The 21,384-nt window shown below is 48.2% G+C and overlaps 1 protein-coding gene and 1 pseudogene across 2 annotated transcripts in view; one reads left to right on the top strand and one right to left on the bottom strand.

The window, feature by feature from the left end:
• Positions 1–21,384, top strand: part of KLHL11 (kelch like family member 11) — a 133,370-nt gene that overhangs the window by 46,230 nt on the left and 65,756 nt on the right. The window lies entirely within an intron of this gene.
• Positions 13,254–13,372, bottom strand: LOC134896031 (5S ribosomal RNA; annotated as a pseudogene).

Here is a 21,384-nt window from a genome sequence, read left to right on the forward strand (position 1 = left end):
GCGGCTGGTTTGAAGTACTACACGCCGCCGCTCCCACTCGACAGCCGCGCTCTCCTCCGTCTCCCTGTTCTGACAGCTGAGACACGCTGCCGCCGGACTGAGCGGCAGCGTGTCTCACTGACATAAGCTGGTGGGCTGGACCAAACGGCTTTGCGGGCCGTAAACGGCCCGCGGGCCGGAGGTTCCCCACCCCTGCCGTAGAGGACGCTGGGCGCCCGTCCCAGTGCGGACTGCATCTGCAAGACTTGTATATAGTCGTTGTTCTCATAAGGGTTATTGTTACAGTTGGAATCGGTCTTTGACTGGTACTGTTTTTTGTTCATACTGTTAACTGGTTGCGTGTATTCCAGGTTATATGGTATGATTGGTATGGGCTGGTATGAATCTTGCCCTTAGATTAACTAAATCCTTTCCTCATATTGTCCATCTCCTCTGGGCACCGTTCTCTAACTGAGGTCTGGAGGAGGGGCATAGAGGGAGGAGCCAGTGCACACCCATACTAAAAGTTCTTTATAGTGCCCATGTCTCCTGCGGAGCCCGTCTATACCCCATGGTCCTTACGGAGTCCCCAGCATCCTCTACGGACTAGGAGAAAAATATTTACTGGTAGGTTTAAAATCTTATTTATTTGTATGCTACGGGTCCATGTGCCTGTTCCTCGAACACAGATGGTGGTTTATGTGGGGAAGTGTTCTTAAAATTATTTATGTATACTTCCCGCGGACCTCTCGAGGTTGCAAGAATGTTATTTTGCCTGGTTACTACTCCCTGCTGTCGACGAATACTAGGTTTCTGTCGACCATAATGTTTCCTGGTAGATCCACAGCTGGGCCATTCAGTACATGGTCATACACATTCAGTACGCTTTAAGGTCAATAGGGACACGAAGGTTCCGGACAATCCGCTTATATGTATGATATATATATATATATATATCAGTGTATAGGTGCCAGGTCAGATAAATCATACAGTACTGTCCATAAACTAAAGAATCCCACAGGAACCAAGCTCAGGATAGACCAGCACACTATTCAATCATGAGAAAATCTTTTTATATGAGAAAATCTATTTATATTTTTATATCCATAAAGTGCAAAAAACTCCAATGCAAACATGCAGCACAAGGGATGTTAAGTATACTACTACATATTACACTTTGCTGCTGAATTACTTGTGCTGCATGTTTGCATTGGAGTTGTTTGCACTTTATGGATATAAAAATATAAATAGATTTTCTCGTATAAAAAGATTTTCTCATGATTGAGTAGTGTGCTGGTCTATCCTGAGCTTGGTTCCTGTGGGATTCTTTAGTTTATGGACAGTACTATAACTATATAACTATCTATCTCTCTATGTCTCTATCTCTCTATGTCTCCGTCTCTATCTCTCTATGTCTCTATATTAGGATGTGTGCGTATTTTTGTATTACATTATGTATATTCATATTATGATTTATAACGAATGCTGAAGTAATAGTATTCCTTCATGTGCTGGTCGCTCTGTTGATAAAGCTCCAGGTCGGCCTTGTCGAGTTGGTCTCAGATCCTCTCAAGGAGTCCGAATGCTTGTTCTTTTCCTGACGCGGATACTGCGAATGTCAACTCCTGGTCGACACGGGACCCTGCCACAAAGGATCGTATACAGGAAGCTAAGTGATATTTTATTTCTATGCTTTTGAGCTTATTTGCATTACATACACACGTGGGAGTGTTTATATTCGGAAAGGCATTCGTTAGAATTAACCTAAAGAGAGTAGAGGTTGTTCCTTCCTTCTGTTGATTCTTCTCTATAACATTGCGGCAGGCTGCCGTACGTATACAGAAGGTGGGGCCGGGGGAATGCTGAGGCTGAATCCGAGAGATACTGAAGGTTTTCCCTGGGACGGTGTACCGCTGTTTGGGGAGGCCTAAGTTCAGTCAATCCCGGCGGAGACTGCTGGTAAATCTAACTTTGTGAGTTAGTCTCCTTCACAACGGTGGTGAAGCATTCTTTTGTGGATGCAGTCGTTTTAACTGGTTCGATACCGTTCTTTTTTCCTTTTCGGTGCAAGGAAGTGCAGTGGAAGGATGAAATGGTAAGAGTTCTGCAGCCTTGTTAGGTTTGCAGAAGGGGATGTCGTTTTCTGTTTCTACCACATCCATCACATGTCGCGGAGTCTATCGGGCTGGAGGCCACTCTGGTGGGAAGTCGTCTACTACTTTTCAGTCAGTCCAGGATTAGACTAGGACCTGTGAGTTAATTATAGAATCCAAGAGGGCATTCTGGAGTTACAGATGTTTCCCCTCACTGATAGTTCTTTCCGTTCTCCTACTCTGGAAGGGGAGGTAGTACGTGACGCCATACCAAAGGTGTATCAGGTTCAGGACATTGTCCTGCTGTCCCTATTTAAAAAAAAAAAAAAAAAAAAAAAAGAAACTATAGGTTTCAATGCGTTGTTCTCCGCATTCAGATTCCTGGGTGGATATCCAGGACTGTCTTTGCCATTTCACCGGAGTGATGGCTGTAGGATGGTATTCTTTCGCTAGTGAGAGCCATTGTTATTCTGTACTGGGACACTCTCCTGATTAAGGCGAGGTCAAGAGCTGTTGTTCCCAACGACGTAGACGTCGGAGGTGGGTATCAGAGTAGATACTGAACGGTTGAGGTTCTGTGTGTTCCTGTGGATCTGAGGATCCGGAGTTGGATCAGATTTGCAGTGACAATCCATCACTATGTTCCGTTGATGAAGAAGATGGTGCGGCCTAAGAGGCTTTTTCAGTGAGAAGCTCAAATGCCAGAGTGGTTTTCACGGGGCCAGTTGAAAATGCGGTCCGGGTCTCACCTACACATGCGCCAGAATATAATCCTAATGGACAGGATATCGCTCCTGTGGTGTCTGCTCAGTTCTCACCTCCTAGATGGACGAAGGTTTGGAATCCAGGATGAGAGTCTGGTGTCCATGCATGCAGATCTCAGAAACTGTGGAGCAGTCTTTGCAAGGGAAGTATTTCCAGAGGAAAAGGTCAAGCTGGGAAGCTTGTCTGCAATAAACTTTCTTAAATTAAGAGCTATTTTCAGTGAACATATGCTTAGCGATCTGCCCTTGTTAATTCTGTCGGACGACTTGACAGCAGTGGTGTAACTAAGCCGCTAGGGCGGAACAAGGAGCAAAGCGGCAATGGCAGATGCCATACAAGTTTTCTGCTGGGTGGAAAGACTGGTATACGCTATATTAGCAGTCTTCGTTCAGAATGTGAACGACGGAGAAATAGTTTCCTCTGCAGACGCAATTTCCATCCGGGAGAAATACTGTCGTCATCGAGAAGTCTCACTGAAGCGACAAATCTTTGAGGAGTGCCTCAATTGGACATGTTGGCGTCTCGCCCCAACGAGAGATCTCAGGGATATTGTTCTAGGTCTGGGGACACAAGCTATAGCAGTGGACGTCCTCTGGGCACCTTGGGTGTTTTCAGTTGGTCTATGTGTCCCCTCCGTTTTCACTTTTCTGAAGGTGATAAACGTAAGAAGAGCAAAGGTTCGGGCGATCCTCATTGTTCCGGGCTAAACAAGAAGGGCTTGGTATCCAGTTCTTCAAGAATTACTTATAGAAGATCCCTGGCCTCTTCCTCTACGTGAGGAACTGTTACAGCAAGATCCAGGCGTGTGTCGAGACTTACTGCGGCTGCCAGTGAAGTCATTTCCACAATTCTTCGGGCTAGAAAAGAAGTAACTGCAAAGCCTTACCACCCGTGTTTGGAGGAAATGTGTGTCTTGGTGTGAATTCAAGAAGGCTACTACGGAAGCTTCAGCTGGGTCGTTCTTCTCCATTCTTTGCAAACGGGTGTGGTTGCAGGCCTAAAGTTAGGCTCCATTCAAGTGCGGTTTTGGCCTTATAAATTTTCTTTCAAGAAAGAATGGGTGACCTTTCCGGAAGTTCGGACCTTCGTGGAAGGAGTACTACACATCCAACCTCCATTTGTGCCCCCATTGGCACCGTGTGACCTTGACGTGGTGTTGCGTTTTCTTGTGTCACAATGATTTATGTAAGGTTGTGTTAAAATTTCTCTCTTGGAGAGTGGTCATGCTTTTGGCTTTGGCGTCCGCAAGGCGGGTGTCAGAAGTAGCAGCTGGGTCTCACAAGAGCCCCTGTTTGATCTTCCAGGTGGATAGAGCGGAATTGAGAACTCGGATAATGGTTCTGCCAAAAGTGGTTTCGGTGTTCCGCAGAAACCAGCCTGTGGTTACTTAAGCATTGGCTGATTTAAAGTCTCTCGATTTAGCCAGGAATTTGAATATTTACGTCGCCAATTTGGCTCAGATTGGGGAAACAGAGGCTCTGTTTGTCAGGTATACTCCCAGCGTGATTGGGGCGCCTGCGTCTCTGCAGTCGGTTTCACGTTAAATCTGTGATGCGATTCGGCGTGCTCGTTCTACGGCTGGATTGCCTTTACCAAATTCAGTGGTGACCCATTCTACTAGGAAGGTGGGCTCTTCATGGGCGTATGCCCGAGGAGGCTCGGCGGTTCTACTTTGCCGAGCGGATACTTGGTCGGGTTAAAACACTTTTGCTAAGCTATATGAGTTTGATACCCTGGCTGATGGGGACCTCATGTTTGCTCATTCGGTGCTGCAGAGTCGTCCGCACTCTCCCGCCCGGTCTGGAGCTTTGGTATAAACCCCATGGTCCTTATGGAGTCCCCAGCATCCTCTAGGACGTATGAGAAAATAGGATTTTCTCTTAGTCCGTAGAGGATGCTGGGCGCCCGTGCCAGTGCGTACTGTGTCTGCAGTTATTGGTTATGGTTACACTCTTGTGGTGTTTCTTTTCTGTCAGGCTGTTGCTGAAGTTGTTCATGCCATGGCATGCGGTGTCGTATTATTGGTTGTGTTGACACACAGGTTGTGTTAAGGTGTGTACACACGGTAAGATATTTTCTTCCGATTCTGACTATATAGTCAGAATCGGAAGAAAATATAGTGCAGATCGCAAGGTGACAGTCACCTTGCGATCCCGATCCGATGCCGATGCGCGGCCCCGCGCGGTCGGCATCGGAAGAAAAAATAGGCTGTGCAGGCAAGTCAATCCTGACTATCTCTATAGAAGAGATAGTCAGGATTGAAATCGCACATAGCCAGCATCGCAAGCACAGTTATTATGTGCTTGCGATACTGGCTAAGTGCCGACCCGGCCCCCTGTCGCACGGTGAGAATCGGATAAGTCCGAATCTCACCGTGTGTATGCACCCTTACATATTCTCTCAGCATGTGGCTGTGTATTGTTCATGCCGTTGGTGGGTATTCTATTGAATACCTCGTTCTGCGGCATGTTCGTGGTGTGAGCTGTTATGACACTCACCGTGTTTAAACAATAAATTCTTTCCTCGAAATGTCAGTCTCTCCTGGGCACAGTTGCTAACTGAGGTCTGGGGGAGGGGCATAGAGGGAGGAGCCAGTTCACACCCAGTCAAAGTCTTTTTAGTGTGCCCATGTCTCCTGCGGATCCGTCTATACCCCATGGTCCTTATGGAGTCCACAGCATCTTCTACGGACTAAGAGAAAAGGATTTACCGGTAGGTATTAAAATACTATTTTACACATTATGGCAGGTAGACATTCCTTTTACACATTATACGAGGCAGAGTCCCCTTTTACTCAGTACGGCAGGCAGAGTCCCCTTTTATGCAAACTGTGTCTCTCACCACCCTGCGTTGCGGCTCTTCTGCCACCTCCGAACTCCTGAGCAGGCCCGGAACGTATAACACTGCACCGAGCTTCCTCTGCCATGCAGAGGGTCCTCGCCATCTGGGCTGGCAGCTGGCTGCGGTAGGGGGGGTTCGGGTGTTACCACCCGCGGCCGCATACTGTGTTAGTGGGTAGGGGGGTTTTGGTGTCTAGACCCACGGCCGCATACTGTGGTAGGGGGGTTCGGGTGTCACTACCTGCGTCCGCATACTGTGGGAGGGGGATTCGGGTGTCACTAAACCGCGTCCGCATACTGTGGTAGGGGGGTTTGGGTGTCACTACCTGCGTCCGCATACTGTGGTAGGGGGAGGGGGATTCGGGTGTCACTAAACTGCGTCCGCATACTGTGGTAGGGGGGAGGGTCGGTTTGGTTATCACCATCCGCGGCTGCTTTCTATGTTTAGAGGTAATGGGGGGGGGGGTTGGGCGTCATCCACCCATGGCAACTCCCTGCCCACATAGTGCACTGCTCCCTCTGCCGCTTCCCCTCCCTGCTTAGCCAGGTATTTATACTCACCAAAACACAAAACACCAGAGTACCGACCGGCTCCTTGCTACTTCTCTGTAGCTTGTGGCGCAGTGAGGAGGAGGGATCAGGCAGAGGCAGGGGAGTGGTGGGTGAATCGCTATTGCTCATTCCTATACACATGGAGCAATGTCAACTTTTGTGCTAAGCGATGTTACTAGATTTTGCATGCATGCAGGCTAATCTAGAGTCAGCAGTAGCAGCACGCGGGGCCGCGCAACGCTCTCTCTATGGGTCATACACGTGGACGATTTGTGCTTAATTTCTAAGCAATCTAGACAGATTGCTTAGAATTTGAGGACACATCTCTACATGTGTACCACCTTAAGTTATAGGTTATTCCACTGTTGCACATGGGACAGTTCTAAAAAAAAGAAAAAAAACATATTAAAGGAAGTGGTTTTTTTTAAATAAAGATGTCATCTTAAAGGAAACAATGCCAATGTTTTTGCAACAGAGCGATTTTCAGCAGACTGCGCATGTGCTGTGATCACACGGCGCATGCACCAAGATACCTTTGCAATCGCGCCAACTTTTTATACGCAGTATGATTGATAGGAAGGTACCGTTTGGTACATGAGTTAACATGAGTGGCGTCAAAAACTTAGGCGTGTCATGACCGTTTTCAAAGTGTGTATCTGCCTTCAGTTGCGATCATGTACATAGAGAAACATGGTACCACTGTCGCTACTGCTGCTGCCAGTCTGCGTAGCCATAGGTCAACCCTAGAAGTCGATGTGCCTCATTATTGCGTCGGTGCTGTGTATGAATTGCAAGGACTTTGCAATGGCTCTGGTGGGCAGCTTCACTTGCGATGATTAGCAGTTCCGTAACCTTGAAAAATGCAGCTGTGTGCATTTGCGTAAAAACATAAATTAGGCCCAAAGTGCCTAGCTAGGCTTATTTTTAGGTAGATTTTTTTTTTTTTTTTTTATAACCACAGCATAACAAAATTTTGTTATGTACAAGACAAGCCAAGTCCACCATCGTTTTGTAAAGGAAACTTCTACTTGATGATTTCCCTCAACTCCAAATTAAAGAGCCTGTAATTTTTGTTGTTGATGAAAACATATGACAGAGCCATAATTTAACTTGTCAACCTACTGTATGTCAAAAAACACACAACAGATTTTATACTTATGGGGCATTTTATACTTCTTTTCATGGAATGGCTATTTTGCAGCCACAATGCGGTACAAAGCAAACATTTAGGGGAATGGTTTTGAAAGTTGAGCCCTTATCTAATTGTCACCTTTTTTGTCACAGAGGAATAATGTTGTTTGAATAGAATGCCTCATACCAGTGATATAATGATATAAAGGGGTCGATTCAATTCACTGACAGTTGAATAGCTAACTCCCGGCGCTATTCAATACAGCGACAAGTGACCCTCAATTGTCGGGAATTCTTCTCTCACCCCCGGGGGACGAGAGAAGAAACCCGACAAAAGTGCTGCCGCGCGGCCAGCGCGAGGCTGATAATATCGGGAACCAGCATCGCGCCGGGGAGTTAAGTCTGAGAATGCCCGTTCTCCCTACAATTCAACCTGTTAAGTCGGCGAGAATGGTCCTTCGCCGACTTAACTGGAGCTGTATTGAATTGAATCGACCCCATTGAATCTTAAAAACCTAAGACAATTTTTTTTTTTAAGGAACCAGCGCAGGGGCTAATTCAGACCTGATCGTTGCTGTGTGTTTTCGCACAGCAGCGATCAGGTTGGAACTGCGCATGCACCGGCACCGCATGCCAGATTGACAGGCAAAAGCGGGAGGGTGCGGGCCCGCGCCGTTTGGCCGCCGTTTAGGGGGTGCAGTCCGGGCAACACAGACGTGCCCTGACAGTTGGGGGGGCGGGCCGCGGCGGCTGCATGACGTCCCACGCAGCTGCTATGATCCGGGCAGTGACGAGTAGCTCCCTGCCAGCACGCAGGAGCAAAGCTGGCTGGGAGCTACTCTTCTAGTACAAAAGCATCGCGCTTTTGTACTTGTGCGGGGAGGGGGGTCTGGCCTGACATGCGGGGCGGACTAGCCCTGTGCTGAACGTCCCCCCGCATGTCTGAAGACTGATCGTACATGTGCTAAATTTAGCACATCTGCAATCAGGTCTGAATTAGGCCCATAGGGGGTAATTTAGAGTTGATTGCAGCAGCAAATTTGTTAGCAATTGGGCAAAGCCATGTGCACTGCAGGGGGGGCAGATATAACATGTGCAGAGAGAGTTAGATTTGGGTGTGGTGTGTTCAAACTGAAATCTAAATTGCAGTGTAAAAATAAAGCAACCAGTATTTACCCTGCACAGAAACAATATAACCCACCCAAATCTCACCCAACAAATTTGCTGCTGCGATCAACTCTGAATTACCCCATAGTGCGTTCATTTAGAACAGCCACACCTGTCATACCTCTGCTCAAATGTTATTGCTCAATGCATTCACTCCTACTCATTTCAGATGCACATGCTCTTGCCAGATCTATTTTTCTTTTGCTGCACTTTTAGCAAGTTTGCTTTGTCCTTGTAACACTTAGCAGCGCAGTTTGACCAAACTGGGTTTGTGGTTGAGAGTGCAGACTTTTTTCCGTACAGACTAGCACAGTGGTTCCCAACTTTCTTGAACCACGGCGCCCTTAAGTTTCATTTTTTTTCACAGCACCCTTAGGCCAAAGGTTCTTCATTTAAGAATTCCGTAAAAATTAATACATTAAGTAAATTGTGCTTGCCTGTCATTAGCACCTATTATGTGGCAGTGGATAGGGTTACACTTCTGTTTGTCTCATGTTATGATTGACAGCCGCCAGCCTATAACGTTGACCAGATGTTCTTTGATTTGGACCTGGACCACCAACCTGAGGCACCCAGTTTGGTAACAACTGGACAAGCATCTTTTATAAACCTTTTCTATTTCACTTGTTTAACATTATTCAGTCAGTGTTAAGAGATTGGAGATGGACTGGAAGCCGCCTTCCTGCAAGTTCCTGAATAACTGAGGCTCAACGGGGTATGTTTTCTAAAGTGTGGATTTATAGAAGTGGAGATTTTGCCCATAGCAACCAATCAGATTTTACTTATCATTAATCAAGCACCATTTAGAAGATAATGGCTAGAATCTGGTCGCTATGAGTAACCTCTCCACTTCTATAAACCCACACTTGGTAAATATGCCCCAAGGACTTTCTACTCCTAACTCATGCCGATGTTTACTGAATTTATATGGAGTGACCATCAGATCTAATGAGCTTTGTCTCCATTGATAATTAAGCCTGTCACCATTGAGTACTCATGTACTGTTGTCGAAAATAGACACAGGGAAAATCAGATCCCATATAAAGTGACTGGGAGCTTTTCAACTGTGCCAATATCTTACAATGAATTTAAGATTGGCGTCCAAGTACTGAGGCATGGTAGCCATTGATTCTGGTGTCTTATAGGGGAGGCACTCTATATCCCGACTGTCGCTCTGCATACCGGCGCCGGGATACCGACAACTATTCTCCCTCTCCCCTGTGAGCACAGCGAGGCCGCAAGGTGCTCTTTTGCGCTCGCCCCACTGCCGGCGTTCCAGCGGTCGGTATCCCGGCACCGGTATGCTGGGCGCTGGGATCCAGAGCGTTGGTATAACGTAGTACACCCGTCTTATAGTGCCTTAGCATCACCTATTTCTGCTTGTCGAACCCTTTAGCTATGCATGTGGCAAGCGGATTCTGAATCTAAAAAGGCTTTGGAGTGTCTTCCTTTTTACTGGGGAAGTCCTGTTTGGCTCCAGAGTTGGAGAAGATAATTGCAGCGGCGGCATCTAAGACTGGCTTCCTGCCCTCCTCTGCACCTAAACCAAAACTCTCTTCTCTTACGTCCTAGAGGATGTTGGGGACTCCGTAAGGACCATGGGGATAGACGGGCTCCGCAGGAGACATGGGCACTTGTACCCCTTTCACACCGCAGCTTGTACCCGGTAATTTGCCGTTTTTACTGGCTTCCTAAACGGTTCGAGCTGCGATGTGAAAGGGTCACCTTCAATTTACCATTTACAAAATACCGATATTTTGAAACGGTAAAAAAGCAGGGTCCTACCCGTTTCAGACCCGTTTAATTGTGCAGTGTGAAAGGGTCTGAAACGGTATTTGCAAGCCCCAGAGGGTGATAGACTGTCTCCATGTGTGATCTCACCAGGCAGAAGCAGGAAATAAACATTTAAAATGACAACCACTGTTTTGTATTGGTGAAACGGGTTCAGTGTGAAAGGTAATGAAATGGTAATATACTGGTTACAACATGCGATGTGAAGGGGGTTTAACTGCTCAGACCCGTTTTAAGAACAGTTTAAAGAACCGTTTCAAAAGCAGGTTTTGCGATGTGAAAGCAGCCTAAGAAAGAACTTTAGGTATGGGTGTGCACTGGCTCCTCCCTCTATGCCCCTCCTCCAGACCTCAGTTGATTACTGTGCCCAGAGGAGACTGGGTGCATTACAGGGAGCTCTCCTGAGTTTCCTGGAAAGAAAGTATTTTAGTTAGGTTTTTTCTCTAACGTCCTTGAGGATGCTGGGACTCCGTAAGGACCATGGGGAATAGACAGGCTCCGCAGGAGATAGGGCACTTTAAGAAAGCTTTGGACTCTGGGTGTGCACTGGCTCCTCCCTCTATGCTGCTCCTCCAGACCTCAGTTTTTACACTGTGCCCAGAGCAGGATGGGATGGGTGCACTGCAGAGAGCTCTCCTGAGTTCTCTGCCTAAAAGCATTTTTGTTAGGATTTTTTCTCTACTTTTTCTGCTTTTTCACAGGGAGCACTGCTGGCAACAGGCTCCCTGCATCGAGGGACTGAGGAGAGAGGAGCAGACCTTCTTGTCTAAGATAAGCTCTGCTTCCTCGGCTACTGGACACCATTAGCTCCAGAGGGGGTGAACGCAGGTTCTTACTGGGCGTCCACCCCCGGAGCCGCGCCGCCGTTCTCCTCACAGAGCTAGAAGAACAGAAGACAGAAGTCGTCAGGCGGCAGAAGCCTTCAGCTTCACGGAGGTAACGCACAGCACTGCAGCTGTGCGTCATTGCTCCCATACACCTCACACACTCCGTTCACTGTAAGGGCGCAGGGGGGGGGGGCGCCCTGGGCAGCAATATAAACACCTCTTATGGCAAAAGACAATATACATGTACAGGTGGGCACTGTACATGTATATAAAAGAGCCCCCGCCATATTTTTGTAAGTTTGAGCGGGACAGAAGCCCGCCGCCGAGGGGGCGGGGCTTCTCCCTCAGCACTCACCAGCGCCATTTTCTCTCCACAGCACCGCTGAGAGGAAGCTCCCCGGACTCTCCCCTGCTTACACACGGTGAAGGGGTGTTTAAAAGAGGAAGGGGGGGGGCACATAATTGGCGGATAACATATTATACAGCGCTGCTGGGGAAAAACATTTTGTGTTGGTCTCCAGGATCATTGCGCTGGGGTGTGTGCTGGCATACTCTCTCTCTCTGTCTCTCCAAAGGGCCTTGACAGGGATACGGTCTTCAGGAAAGGGGTTCCCTGTGTGTGTGAAGTGTGTCGGTACGCGTGTGTCGACATGTTTGACGAGGAAGGCTCGCTTAATGTAGAGGGGGAGTGCTTGAATGTCATGTCGCCGTCGGCAACGCCGACACCGGAATGGGTGGATATGCTGAATGTCTTGAATGCAAATGTTAATTTATTGCATAAAAGGTTAGACAAGGCAGAATCTAGGGATCAGTCAGGTAGCCAGTCCATGCCTGTCCCTGGGGCGCCAGGTCCTTCGGGGTCTCAGAAGCGCACCATATCCCAGATCGATGACACAGATACCGACACAGATACTGACTCTAGTGTCGACTATGAAGATGCAAAATTACAGCCGAAGGTGGCAAAAGGTATTCAGTACATGATTATTGCCATTAAAGAGGTTTTGCATATTACTGAGGAACCCCCTGTCCCTGACACGAGGGTACACATGTATAAAGGGAAAAAGCCTGAAGTCACCTTTCCATCCTCATTTGAACTAAGTGAATTGTGCGAAAAGGCTTGGGAATCTCCGGATAGGAGACCACAAGTTCCCAAAATCTGATAGGATACGCTGGGAATCTTCGCCTAAAGTAGACAAGGCGCTGACACGCTTGTCCAAAAAGGTGGCACTGCCTTCTCAGGATACGGCTTCCCTCAAGGAACCTGCTGACCGCAGGCAGGAAATTACCTTGAAGCACATTTACACTCATTCAGGTACTATTGCTAGACCGGCTATGGCGTCGGCCTGGGTTTGTAGTGCGGTTGTGGCATGGGCAGATTCCTTATCTACGGAGATTGACCCGTGGGTTTGGGTTTAGGAATCTGCACAGGACCAGATTGTGAGTAAAAAGTAACAATTTATAACCAATTTGATATGCCAAAAGGCAAAGTTAGTGACCAACATAAAGCTACCACTTGGCCTATCAGGCTTCTAGGATAGAACGAGGTTGGCGGTGCTCCCGGACATTAGTTCAGGACAAACTATTGAAAGGGGTTTTTTTGCAAAGAAGCAAAAAATAGACTGATTTTGTGTCTCTCTGGGGCACACTTTGTATACAGTAAATTGTTGATAGGATTAGAATATTTGGTAATTGTGTATGTAAGAATAAAACGTAACTTTTAATAATTGTCAGACGAAAAAAGACAGACAAAATACATAAATCATGCTGTATATATCAGCAAGTGGATTTAAAAAAAAGTATTAAATGGTGAAAAGACGATTGTGACTCACTTGGTATAAAGTGGGTGGCAAATAATATGTGTGCACATCCACTAAGGTTGAGCGAGTATTGATATTTGAAATTATTCAGAGCGAAAATTAGGTAGATCTTGTTTTCTCTATTGATTTATGAATTTTTATACGTGAATATATTCATATGAGAGAAACAAGAAAAACCGGCTTTAACGACTCCGGACTCCTTCTTAAAAGGTAAGTATAGGAATATACTGCAAAGTTTGGATAAGGAATACTGGTCAGTAATAGGTGTCTGCACGGAAGGTATGTTCCCTGCTCCTACAGTACCCAGTATTCCCAGAGGGTCACCCTCTCTGGTACTGACCGGGCCCAATGCTGCTTGGCTTCCAAGATCAGGCGAGATCGGGCATATCCAGCATGGTATGACTGTAGATAGTCACGTGGGTACCTATCTGCGTGTGGAAACACCAATTGCTTGATAGGCTTGAGCCGGTCCAAGAAAATAGGAGGGGGAGGGGGGGGGGGGGGGGGGGAGAAGGAGTAGGGAAAAGGGATTCCAAGCTACTTCAAAGTGTCTGGATAGTACATCCCATTGTATATGACTTTGTGATCAATAGAGTGGAAACTGATACTAAAACAGAATATTAATAGTCACAAATTCCCACAGCAAAATTATGGTGGTAGTGAGCATGTGAGCATTGCCCCATAGACCAAAAATGAAATGAATCTGCAGGAAGAAAACTTTTTAACAGTGAAATAGCATCAAGTTGAAAAGTAAAGCACAAAAAATGCTTACTAACTGCAAGCTGAATGCAGAGCAGAATATACCTCTTTTTGTATTTCCACCTTTAGAAAAGTGAAGCATAAATAGATTACTGGGAATAAGCTAGATGCAGAACAAAATATAGCAAAAAATTGTATTTGCACCTTTATAGCAAATTAACTGGATAGAGAATGTTTTGCAATAGATTGGCTAAAGAGTGTATAGATTCAGCAGGTTAGACAAATAATAAATAAATAACTGGGTACTTTGCAGCAATACCATATATTATCTCATAGCAAATATAATATTCCATATAGAATCCAGCATAGAGCAACATAAGACAGTGTGGATAATGGACTGTCAGTTGCAGAGTGGGTACACTTTAAAAGCAGTAATTGTCTTCATTAATAAGGACCCGCTATGTGTACATGGCCTCTGTAAATCATTTAACTTAGTACTCCTTGGCAGTAGTCTGACTAAGTTAGTAATGAAAATTGTTTGGATTACTGCACAGATTACCAATTCGTGATCAGTCTCCCTGTGTAAATTACCTTCATAGCAATGAATCCGAGGAGACAATTGGCTGTGGCAGTTGCGTCCAGACTTGTTGCTAGGCAACCTCTCCTGTCCGTGCTGTGTGCACGGAGTGGAAAGTATTGTTTCCCCGTCACGCTGGAAACCAGAGGGAAATGCGATGCCTGCAGGGAAGGCTGGGCAGAGGCAGCAGGGAGGGTGTGGAATACCTGCTATGTGCTGGAGAGGAGTCCGCACGCCGGAGCTCCGTTACGGAGGTCCCGGAAGTCGGACGCCGGACCGGAAGTGACGCGCGTTTCGCTGGGCGGAGCTTGTTCACCTGATCGTCTTGACACCTTAGATAGGGAAGCTATTCAAATGACCATAGAGCATATCAGAGATGCTGCCTTGTATATGAGAGATGCTCAGAGAGACATTTGTTTATTAAGCTCCCGAATAAATGCTATGTCTATTTCTGCTAGGCGGCTCTTGTGGACCCGACAGTGGACGGGAGATGCCGATTCAAAGCGGCATATGGAGTCCTTGCCTTACAAAGGGGAGGAGTTGTTTGGAGACGGCCTCTCGGACCTTGTCGCTACGGCTGGTAAGTCGAATTTCTTACCTTATGTCCCCCCGCAGCATACAAAAAAGGCACCTCATTATCAAATGCAGTCCTTTCGTTCCAATAAAAACAAAAAGGTACGGGGATCGTCCTTTGTTGCCAGAGGGAAAGGTAGGGGAAAGAAGCTGCACACAGCTAGTTCCCAAGAGCAAAAGTCCTCCTCTGCAAAGTCCACCGCATGACGCTGGGGCTTCCCGGGGGGAGGCAGATCTAGTGGTCTAGTCTTCGGTTTTTCAGCCACGTCTGGGTTCACTCGCAGGTGGATCCCTGGGCATTAGAGATTGTTTCTCAGGGATACAGGCTGGAATTCGTAGACTTGCCTCCTCGCCGGTTTTTCAAATCTGCTCTGCCAGCTTCCCCGTCAGAGAGGGAGCTAGTGTTGGCGACAATCCAAAAATTGTATATTCAACAGGTGATTGTCACAGTTCCTCATCTCCAGCAAGGAGAGGGATATTACTCGACCCTGTTTGTGGTTCCGAAACCGGACGGTTCGGTCAGACCCATTTTAAACCTAAAATCTCTGAACCTGTACTTGAAGAGGTTCAAGATGGAATCACTCAGGGCGGTCATCGCCAGCCTGGAGGGGGAGGATTGGATGGTGTCTCTGGACATAAAGGATGCATACCTTCATGTTCCAATATTCCCCCCTCATCAGGCGTTCCTGAGATTTGCAGTGCAGGACTGTCACTACCAATTTCAGACGTTGCCGTTTGGGCTTTCCACGGCCCCGAGGATTTTCACCAAGGTAATGGCGGAAATGATGGTGCTCCTGCGCAGGCAGGGGGTCACAATTATCCCATACTTGGACGATCTCCTCATAAAGGCGAGATCTCGGGAGAAGTTGCTGGACAGTGTGTCTCTGTCCATGAAGACGTTGCAGATACACGGCTGGATTCTCAATATACCGAAGTCCCAGCTAGTCCCTACAACGCGTCTGACCTTTTTGGGCCTGATTCTAGACGCAGACCAGAAAAAGGTTTTTCTTCCGATTGAAAAGGTTCAGGAGCTCATAGCCATGGTCAGGAACCTCTTAAAACCAAAAAAGGTTTCAGTGCATCATTGCACGCGGGTCCTGGGGAAGATGGTGGCTTCATACGAGGCCATCCCTTTCGGCAGGTTCCATGCGAGGACCTTTCAATGGGACCTCTTGGACAAGTGGTCCGGGTCCCATTTACGAATGCATCAAAGGATCAAGCTGTCTCCCAGGACCAGGGTATCTCTCCTGTGGTGGCTGAACAGTGCTCACCTGCTAGAGGGTCGCAGGTTCGGCATTCAGGACTGGGTCCTGGTGACCACGGACGCAAGCCTCCGAGGCTGGGGAGCAGTAACACTGGGAAGAAATTTCCAAGGTCTCTGGTCAAACCTAGAGACTTGTCTCCACATCAACGTCCTGGAGTTGAGGGCCATATACAACGCTCTGTGTCAAGCAGAGGAATTGCTTCGGAGAAAACCGGTTCTGATTCAGTCGGACAACGTCACGGCTGTGGCTCATATAAACCGGCAAGGCGGAACAAGGAGCAGAGTGGCCATGGCAGAAGCGACCAGGATTCTACGCTGGGCGGAAGGCCATGTAAGCGCACTATCAGCAGTGTTCATCCCAGGGGTGGACAACTGGGAGGCGGACTTCCTCAGCAGGCACGACCTGCATCCGGGAGAGTGGGGACTTCATCAAGAAGTCTTCGCACAGATCACGTATCGATGGGGACTGCCTCAAATCGACATGATGGCATCCCGTCTCAACAAAAAGCTAAAGCGGTATTGCGCCAGGGCAAGGAACCCTCAGGCGGTAGCGGTAGACGCTCTGATGACACCTTGGGTGTTCAGATCGGTCTATGTGTTTCCTCCTCTTCCTCTCATACCCAAAGTGTTGAGAATAATAAGAATGAGCAGGGTCAGAACAATCCTCATTGTTCCAGATTGGCCACGGAGGACTTGGTATCCAGGAGCTGCAAGAGTTGCTCACAGAAGATCCGTGGCCTCTTCCTCTAAGGCAGTACCTACTGCGGCAGGGGCCCTGTCTGTTCCAAGACTTACCGCGGCTGCGTTTGACGGCATGGCGGTTGAACGCCGGATCCTAGCGGAAAAAGGAATTCCGGAGGAAGTCATTCCTACCCTGATCAAGGCTAGCAAAGACGTGACGTTAAAACATTATCACCGTATATGGCGGAAATATGTTTCTTGGTGTGAGGCCAGAGCTGCTCCTACGGAGGAGTTCCATTTGGGCCGTCTGCTTCACTTCCTTCAAACAGGAGTCACTTTGGGCCTCAAATTAGGGTCCATAAAGGTCCAAATTTCGGCCTTATCCATTTTCTTTCAAAGAGAATTAGCCTCTCTTCCTGCAGTACAGACTTTTGTGAAGGGGGTGCTGCATATTCAGCCTCCCTTTGTGCCTTAGGTGGCGCCTTGGGATCTTAACGTGGTGTTACGTTTCCTCAAGTCACCTTGGTTTGAACCACTCAAAACTGTGGAGTTGAAATACCTCACGTGGAAAGTGATCATGTTGTTGGCATTAGCTTCGGCTAGACGTGTTTCGGAATTGGCGGCTTTATCACATAAAAGCCCATCCTTCGTTTCTCTAACGTCCTAGTGGATGCTGGGGACTCCGTAAGGACCATGGGGAATAGACGGGCTCCGCAGGAGACTGGGCACTCTAAGAAAGATTTAGTACTACTGGTGTGCACTGGCTCCTCCCTCTATGCCCCTCCTCCAGACCCCAGTTAGAATCTGTGCCCGGACAGAGCTGGTTGCATTTTAGTGAGCTCTCCTGAGCTTGCTAATAAGAAAGTATTTTAGTAGGTTTTTTATTTTCAGAGAGCTTCTGCTGGCAACAGACTCTCTGCTACGTGGGACTGAGGGGAGAGAAGCAAACCTACTAACTGCGGCTAGGTTGCGCTTCTTAGGCTACTGGACACCATTAGCTCCAGAGGGATCGAACACAGGACCTGACCTTGTCGTCCGTTCCCGGAGCCGCGCCGCCGCCCCCCTCGCAGAGCCATAAGTCAGAAGCCGGCGAAGGTTGAAGAAAGAAGACGTCAAAATCGTCGGCAGAAGACTCCTGTCTTCATATGAGGTAGCGCACAGCACTGCAGCTGTGCGCCATTGCGCCCACACTAACCCACACACTCCGGTCACTGTAGGGTGCAGGGCGCAAGGGGGGGCGCCCTGGGCAGCAATTAGATACCGCCTGGCAAAAGCAGCATATATACAGTTGGACACTGTTATATGCATGAGCCCCCGCCATTAATTTTACACAAAATCGCGGGACAGAAGCCCTCCGCTGAGGGGGCGGGGCCTTCTTGCTCAGCACTCACCAGCGCCATTTTCTCTCCACAGCTCCGCTGAGAGGAAGCTCCCCAGGCTCTCCCCTGCAGACTCACGGTAGAAAGGGTAAAAAGAGAGGGGGGGGCACATAAATTTAGCACATTTAATATATATACAGCAGCTACTGGGTAAACACTAAGTTACTGTGTGATTCCTGGGTCATATAGCGCTGGGGTGTGTGCTGGCATACTCTCTCTCTGTCTCTCCAAAAGGCCTTGTGGGGGTCCTGTCCTCATATAGAGCATCCCCTGTGTGTGTGGTGTGTCGGTACGCGTGTGTCAACATGTTTGACGAAGAGGGCTATGTAGAGGCAGAGCAAGTACAGATGAATGACGTGTCTCCGCCGACGGCGCCGACACCTGATTGGATGGATATGTGCAAGGTGTTAAATGATAATGTAAACTCCTTACATAAAAGGTTGGATAAAGCTGATGCCTTGGGACAGTCGGGGTCTCAGCCCATGCCTGATCCTACAGTGCAGAGGCCGCCAGGGTCTCATAAGCGCCCACTATCCAAAATGGTTGACACAGATATCGACACGGATTCTGACTCCAGTGTCGATGACGATGATGCAAAATTGCAGCCTAAAATGGCTAAAGCCATCCGCTACATGATTATAGCAATGAAGGATGTATTGCACATATCAGAGGTAAACCCTGTCCCTGACAAAAGGGTGTATATGTATGGGGAGTAAAAGCAAGAGGTGACTTTTCCCCCTTCACATGAGTTAAATGAATTATGTGAAAAAGCATGGGATTCCCCCGATAAGAAAGTGCTGATTTCCAAAAGGTTACTTATGGCGTTCCCTTTCCCGCCAACGGACAGGGTGCGCTGGGAATCCTCCCCTAGGGTAGATAAAGCTCTGACACGCTTATCTAAAAAGGTGGCCCTGCCGTCACAGGATACGGCCGCCCTAAAGGATCCTGCAGATAGGAAGCAGGAAAGTATCCTGAAGTCTGTTTATGCACACTCAGGTACTATACTGAGGCCGGCAATTGCGTCGGCCTGGATGTGTAGTGCTGTAGCAGCATGGACAGATAATCTGTCTGAGGAAATGGATACCTTAGACAAGGATACCATTTTACTGACCCTGGGGCATATAAAAGACGCTGTACTATATATGAGGGATGCCCAGAGGGACATTTGCCTACTGGGCTCTAGAATAAATGCAATGTCAATTTCTGCCAGAAGGGTCCTGTGGACTCTGCAATGGACAGGTGATGCCGACTCCAAAAAGCACATGGAGGTGTTACCTTACAAGGGTGAGGAATTGTTTGGGGACGGTCTCTAGGACCTAGTTTCCACAGCTACGGCTGGGAAGTCAAACTTTTTGCCATATATTCCCTCACAGCCTAAGAAAGCACCGTATTACCAAATGCAGTCCTTTCGATCACAGAGAAGCAAGAAGGTCAGAGGTGCGTCCTTTCTTGGCAGGGGTAGAGGAAAGAAGCTGCACCATACAGCTAGTTCCCAGGAACAGAAGTCCTCCCCGCCTTCCACTAAATCCACCGCATGACGCTGGGGCTCCACAGGAGCCAGGAGCGGTGGGGGCGCGTCTCCGAAATTTCAGCCACCAGTGGGTTCGCTCACAGGTGGATCCCTGGGCTATACAGATTGTGTCTCAGGGATACAAGCTGGAATTCGAAGTTATGCCCCCTCAACGTTACCTCAAATCGGCCCTGCCAGCTTCCCCCATAGAAAGGGAAGTAGTGTTAGCGGCAATTCACAAGTTATATCTCCAGTAGGTGGTGGTAAAGGTTCCCCTCCTTCAACAAGGAAAAGGATACTATTCCACAATGTTTGTGGTACCGAAACCGAACGGTTCGGTCAGACCCATATTGAATTTAAAATCCCTGAACATTTATCTGAAAAGATTCAAGTTCAAAATGGAACCGCTCAGAGCGGTCATTGCAAGCCTGGAAGAGGGGGATTTTATGGTGTCTCTGGACATCAAGGATGCTTACTTGCATGTCCCCATTTATCCACCTCATCAGGAGTACCTCAGATTTGTGGTACAGGACTGTCATTACCAATTCCAGACGTTGCCGTTTGGGCTCTCCACGGCACCGAGAATATTTACCAAGGTAATGGCAGAAATGATGGTGCTCCTTCGAAAGCAAGGAGTCACAATTATCCCATACTTGGACGATCTCCTCATAAAGGCGAGGTCCAGAGAGCAGTTGCTAATCAGCGTAGCACACTCTCAGGAAGTGTTGCAACAGCACGGCTGGATTCTGAATATTCCAAAGTCGCAGCTGATTCCTACTACGCGTCTGCCTTTTCTAGGCATGATTCTGGTCACGGACCAGAAGAAGGTGTTTCTCTCGGCGGAGAAGGCTCAGGAGCTCGTGACTCTAGTCAGAGACCTCTTAAAACCGAAACAGGTGTCGGTGCATCGCTGCACGCGAGTCCTGGGAAAGATGGTGGCATCATACGAAGCCATTCCCTTCGGCAGGTTCCATGCGAGGATCTTTCAGTGGGATCTGTTGGACAAGTGGTCCAGATCGCATCTTAAGATGCATCGGCTGATCACCCTGTCCCCGAGGGCCAGGGTGTCTCTTCTGTGGTGGCTACAGAGTGGTCACCTTCTCGAGGGCCGCAGGTTCGGCATACACGACTGGGTCCTGGTGACCACGAATGCGAGCCTCCGAGGATGGGGGGCAGTCATTCAGGGAAGAAACTTCCAAGGGTTGTGGACAAGTCAGGAGGCTTGTCTGCACATAAATATCCTGGAACTAAGGGCCATATACAACGCCCTGAGTCAAGCGGAGCCTCTGCTTCGCAACCAACCGGTGCTGATTCAGTCAGACAACATCACCGCAGTGGCTCATGTAAACCGCCAGGGCGGCACAAGAAGCAGTGTGGCGATGGCAGAAGCCACCAGGATTCTTCGTTGGGCGGAGAATCACGTGCAAGCACTGTCAGCAGTGTTCATTCCGGGAGTGGACAACTGGGAAGCAGACTTCCTCAGCAGGCACGACCTCCACCCGGGAGAGTGGGGACTTCATCACGAAGTCTTCACTCAGATTACAAATCGATGGGAACTGCCACAGGTGGACATGATGGCGTCCCGTCTCAACAAAAAGCTACAAAGGTATTGCGCCAGGTCAAGAGACCCTCAGGCGATAGCGGTGGACGCCCTGGTAACACCGTGTGTGTTCCAGTCGGTCTATGTGTTTCCTCCTCTTCCTCTCATACCCAAGGTGCTGAGAATCGTAAGAAAAAGA

This window comes from Pseudophryne corroboree, chromosome 3, assembly GCF_028390025.1.
Source record: "Pseudophryne corroboree isolate aPseCor3 chromosome 3, aPseCor3.hap2, whole genome shotgun sequence".
In the NCBI taxonomy this organism is placed as follows: Eukaryota; Metazoa; Chordata; class Amphibia; order Anura; family Myobatrachidae; genus Pseudophryne; species Pseudophryne corroboree.